The sequence below is a fragment of the Coffea eugenioides genome, chromosome 11 (assembly GCF_003713205.1).
Source record: "Coffea eugenioides isolate CCC68of chromosome 11, Ceug_1.0, whole genome shotgun sequence".
Classification (NCBI taxonomy): domain Eukaryota; kingdom Viridiplantae; phylum Streptophyta; class Magnoliopsida; order Gentianales; family Rubiaceae; genus Coffea; species Coffea eugenioides.
In genome coordinates this window covers 32,499,931-32,505,499 of record NC_040045.1, presented here as the reverse complement: position 1 = coordinate 32,505,499, position 5,569 = coordinate 32,499,931, and the positions used below count along the sequence as shown (strand labels likewise).

At 38.9% G+C, this 5,569-nt stretch overlaps 1 non-coding gene across 1 annotated transcript; it reads left to right on the top strand.

The window, feature by feature from the left end:
- Positions 1-1,773: 1,773 nt before the first annotated feature.
- On the top strand, positions 1,774-1,880 carry LOC113754574. The gene has a single exon (XR_003465257.1). It is a non-coding gene; the product is annotated as a small nucleolar RNA R71 (small nucleolar RNA).
- The last annotated feature ends 3,689 nt before the right edge of the window (positions 1,881-5,569 follow it).

The window sequence follows — 5,569 nt, the reverse complement described above, 5'->3', positions numbered from 1 at the left end:
CTTTCATTAGAAGTGGGTAATGGTAGAAAAGAATTTTCAAACCTGCCTGGAAGCGGATGTAGTGAATGTAAGGACATGATAGCTTCTTTGACTTCCTCCTCCTCCATGTCATCCACTTCCAAATTGGTCTTGCTTCGTTGTAAGACAAAGTCCAACTTGTCCCCCATGAAATTCTGTTCAAAATTCTCTTGCACAATGGTGTTAGTCATGCCAACAAAATTTACAGACTCAGTATCCACAGGATGCTTCATTGCATCAAAAATATTGAAAGTGACCTTCTCTCCGTCAAATTTCACAGATAAAGTCCCTTCATGTACATCTATTTTAGTCCTTGTTGTACTCATGAAGGGTCTACCCAAAAGAATCACTACTGAGTTAGTAGAGTATTCATCATTCATATCAACAATGTAAAAATTCGCAGGAAAAATGAATTCATTGACCTTTACTAGAACATCTTCAACTAGACCCTCAGGGTAGACATTAGACCTATCTGCTAGTTGAATGATTACTCTAGTTTCTTTGAGGGGTCCTAAATTCAAAAATTTAAAAATTGAAAGAGGCATGACATTTATTGAAGCACCTAAGTCAAGCATGTTTTTTTCAATTTTTTGATTGTCAATTATGCATGGTATAGTAAACATACCTGGATCCTTGCATTTCTGGGGCAACTTCCTTTGAAACATCGCTGAGACATTCTCCCTCACCTTCACCTTGTCATCCAAACTCAATTTATTGCGATTAGTGCATAAACCCTTCAAAAATTTAGCATATTTAGGCAATTGCCTAATCGCATCCAGCAAAGGAATATTGATCTCCACTTTTCTGAAAGTGTCCAAAATCTCTTTCTCAGATTCTTCCTTTTTAGCATTTGTAAACCTGCCAGGAAAAGGAGGAGGAATGTCAACTTTCTTTGAGACTTCGGAGGATTGTTTCTCTTCTTCCTCTTCCACCTTCCTGGACACTTCTTCTTCTCTAGCGTGGGCATGCCTAGGAGACTGTACCTCCTTGCCACTCCGTAATTGCATTGCACTGGCATTCTCCTTGGAATTAGGAATTACTTGAGATGGTAACTTCCCCCTATTGCTATTTTCCAGGTTGCTCATGGAAGTTGCTAATTGGGACATTTGTGCTTTCAAATTCCTAATGCTAACACGAGTCTCTTGTTGAAATCTGTGAGACTCCTGTTGCAATTGACTGGTGCTTTGAGCCAGTGACTTCACCATATCTTCAAGAGTCATGTTTGAATTGGAAGTGGATGGTTGTTGCACTGGTGGCCGTGGTTGGAAATATTGTTGAACACCAGGGGGTTTTGAAGCATAGATAAAGTTAGGATGATTTCGCCACCCTGGGTTGTAAGTGGGTGCAAAAGGATCATTCCTTCGTGGAGGTGGTCCAGAAAAATCTCCCACTATGTTGGCTTGTTCAGGTGAATCCTCCTGGAGAGTTGGGCACATGTCAGTCACGTGTCCGGAAGCAGCACAGATACTACAAGTCTTCACAGATTGTAATTGCCCCCTTGCCATTTGACGCACCAGAGAGGTAAGCTCATACAGTTTACCCTCTAAGTCAGAGTGATTCACTTCATTGACCCTTCTTATTGCTCCATCAGCTCTCACTCCAAATTGTTGAGAATTTTCAGCCATGGTGGAGATCAATAACGTGGCTTTGTCTGTGGTTTTGTTAACCAGAGCACCGCCACTGGCTGCATCTAACATGCTCCTATCCATGGGTGATAATCCCTCGTAGAAATATTGTATTAAGAGTTGGTCAGAGATTTGATGATGCGGGCAGTTGGCACATAGTTGTTTAAAGCGCTCCCAGTACTCATAAAGAATTTCCCAATTTGCCTGCCTAACTCCACATATTTCTTTCCTTATATTGGCAGCTCTAGAGGCAGGAAAAAATTTCTCGAGGAATCTTCTCTTCAAGTCTTCCCACGTAGTGATGGATCCTGATGGCAGGTAAAATAAACAATCTTTAGCCTTATCTGCCAAAGAGAAAGGGAAGGCTCTCAACTTGATGTGGTCCTCAGTGACTCCTTGAGGTTTCATTGTGGAGCACACCACATGAAATTCTTTCAAGTGTTTATGTGGGTTTTCACCTGCAATACCACGAAAAGTAGGAAGTAAGTGAATAAGACCAGATTTAAGCTCAAATGCCTCTTCCGTGTTAGGAAATGTAATGCATAATGGCTGTTGGTTCACGTTAGGAGTTGCCAACTCCCTCAAAGTCCTTGGGGCTGCCATTGTTACTCAGGGAATATGCACTTCTTCTTCAGATTCACTTGATGAATCCCTGGAAACAAACTCTTGCTCAGATTCTGAAGGTGACGTTGAATCTTGTTGTTTACGCAACTTTGCCTCCTTGGTCAACCTTCTTGCAGTCTTCTCGATCTCTGGATCAAATTCTAATTCTCCTGTACGAGAAGATCGAGGCATAAAATAAAATAAAATAAAAATAAAAACTAAAGCCTGTGCAATAAGTCACTTAAAACACCAGTTCCCTGGCAACGGTGCCAAAATTTGGTGGGTGTCAAACCTCCAAAAATAAAGTTAAAAAAAATAGCCTAATTGCCAACCAACTCAATCTCAAATTTAATTTGTAAACAGGGCAAGTAGGGTCGTCTCCTCAGGGAACTGGCAGGCAAATCACACAGGAAGATGGGGGGGTTTTAGCAATAGTACCAGCTAATTAAAAAGGATAACAAATGAAATTTAAAGTTGAGTAAGATAGCAGGAACCAGATTACACAAATAACAATTAATTAAAACAACCTAGTCAAGGAATTAATCTTGGCACCGAAGCACACAACTGATCACAGATACAAGGGACAATTCATATACTCACGAATAAACTGGTTATAGTGGTCAAGCGACGCGCCCAACCACCAATCTTTCCTTAATTTTATGGTAGTCAAGAGACGCTCATAAACTACCCTCTTGTGACTAGACAACCCCAGAAACGCTCACAGGATTTAATGTAGCCACAACATTAGAAATTAGAAAGACCCAATTCTAGATGACAAACACACATGCGGGTTTATTTAGGCTAGAATAATTATCCCCACAATCCAAATTAAACCGCTTGCGAGGCGGTGAAATTGTCTCGTTTGCCACTAATCAAGATGCTTAAAGGCGACGCGCCAACATCCTAATTGGCTATCAATTATTTAGACAATCGAATAACAGGCCTAATTATCCAATAAATCTAAACAATAATAACTCAGGGAAAAATAGAGAATAATTAAATACCCATGAACATATAAATTAAAAATAAAACAATTAAAACGATCTCACAGTTATGGTGCCCCGATCCTTGATTTATTCCTCAACTAGATAAACGAACTAGCCTTGCCGCATAATCTTGAAGCAATTCAGAGTTTTCATGGAGTTTTTTTTGTCGATTGAGGAAGTAGTAAAAGATGTCGACTGCTATTTGCTACTTGCGTTCAAAAGGAAAAAGAAGAAAAGAACAAAGAGACAAGTCCAAGACAGAAGATGATCCCCCTAGTCTATTGCTGTCTTCTTTTTATTGTTTGTGCCGCTGCTTCCTTTTTGCTAGCCGAAATAATAGGTGGGTTTCTTCAAACATTCTGCTTCCTTTATTCCCCCGTTGGATTGTTACCAAAAGTCCTCTTCGAATTCTATTTCCTATGCTACTTAAAGGTCTTCGCGGCACTTGCTTTCCAATTCCAATTGGTTTCCAATTCTCCTGTGTTTTCCAAAAGGATTCCTTTTTCTTACTTTCTTGGTTGTTTGTTGCCAAAAAACTTCTTGTTTTTAAGGTTTCCTGATCTCACGCATGATCTCACGCTTGGTAAAAAGGTATCTTCCAATCAGAATGGTTGTTCCAGGGATTGGGCCCGCGATCCGACTTTTTCACGCAGCTCTGTGTTGTCTGGCGTGGGCACGCCTTAGAAGCAAGAGTCTTCTGGATTTTGTCTCCCTTTTGTCACTTTCAACACTAATTGCCTGTAATTAACACAAATACTAATTATGAGCAGAAATTCAATACTTTGCATACTAAACTGCCAAAATTAAGACCAAATAACCACAAATAAAATGCATAATTATATTCCTATCAACATCATTTTGACATACGAAAAGAATAATATATAGCACCAAATATTCCCAAGTGGTGGCTGTTGAGTCAAAGTGATTTTCAAGTTTTCTCAATCCATAACGAACTAAGATGATCTATAAACCCATTAAAAATAGACCTTTTTTTTTATTCCCAATAAAACTTTTTTCATTCCCATTAAAAATGTTTTCATTCTGACTTTCCAGGCATCTCCATTGTCAAGTGTGCCAGCAGCAGCAAGAAGAAAACCATTTGAACAATTCACCATGTCGGCCATCTCCATTCTCTACTCTACTACGACAGAAACACGACTGGAGATTTTGCAGTCCAGTCCGGTGAGATGCAACTTGCAAGTATATACATGGGAAGGGGTTAGATGAAATCAAAGCATTTGCACCATGCAATTGATAACTTAGATATACTCAATTGATATTCATATGATATATAAAATCAGAGGGATAGCAGTTGATATAAACAATTTTGATAATTTTTTGAACTTTCAATTTCACCCTTACCAACAATTAATTTTTACATTTATCATCTAATCATATTTTGCTTTTATAACTACTCATAATCACCCTAATCTAACTACCAAATTACTATAACATTATAAATTTTATAACCTAATCCCTACCTAATTTCTGTTGGCAAAATAAACCAAGTCTAAAAGTTTTTACTTATTTATTTATTAGTTTGATTGGAGTTAGATTTTTAGTGGTTGTGTGAGTTAGGAGTTGGTGTTTTATTTGGTTTAGACAACTAGTTTCTTAGTCAAGAAGTCTGTTAGGTTATAAATCGAACTTAATTAGAGTGTTTTCTTAAGAGAATCTAATGGCATCTGTGTGGCTTTACAATTTCACCACGTAGGAATCTGTAACTTGATAAAAGTGCACGATCTTTTACTCATCGTCAATGTTTTTGGAGCCAAGGTAAAAGAAATAAACATGAAAATTTCATATTGATCGGACCCGAGGTGATGCCAGACGGATACATTACAACTGATTTAAGACTTAATGGCTTTCAGAGGTGCCTGTACTTCATGGCGATCAGCTGCAAGTGTTGATGATTTTCTGAAGTCATGGCCTCCAGTTCCATTGCTCATTGATGATCTCAAACTATACAGGCTATTCAGAGGCAAGATTTGGAGAAGAATGCCACTACCCGAAGCAGAAGGCAAAAAATGCATCAAGTCAAGAGGATGACTGATCACAATATCACGTTCAGGAGACAAGAGCTTGTTGCACCCTTATTCACGGGCTCAAATTGGACTCCATAATCAATCAAAATTCCCTCTACATAAATTGAATGATTCTCCTTTTCTTGAATGTAGTGAGTGCTGTTTCATCAGCAAGTCCTTCGGAGACAAAAGATTTTGCGGTGGTTGTGGTTGGAGGTGCTGGTCCATTTCTCTCGTTATGGGGACCTGGAGACACGACTTGGACAAGAATAGAAACGCAAATTGCAGTGTACTTCAGCCAGGCTGTTTATTA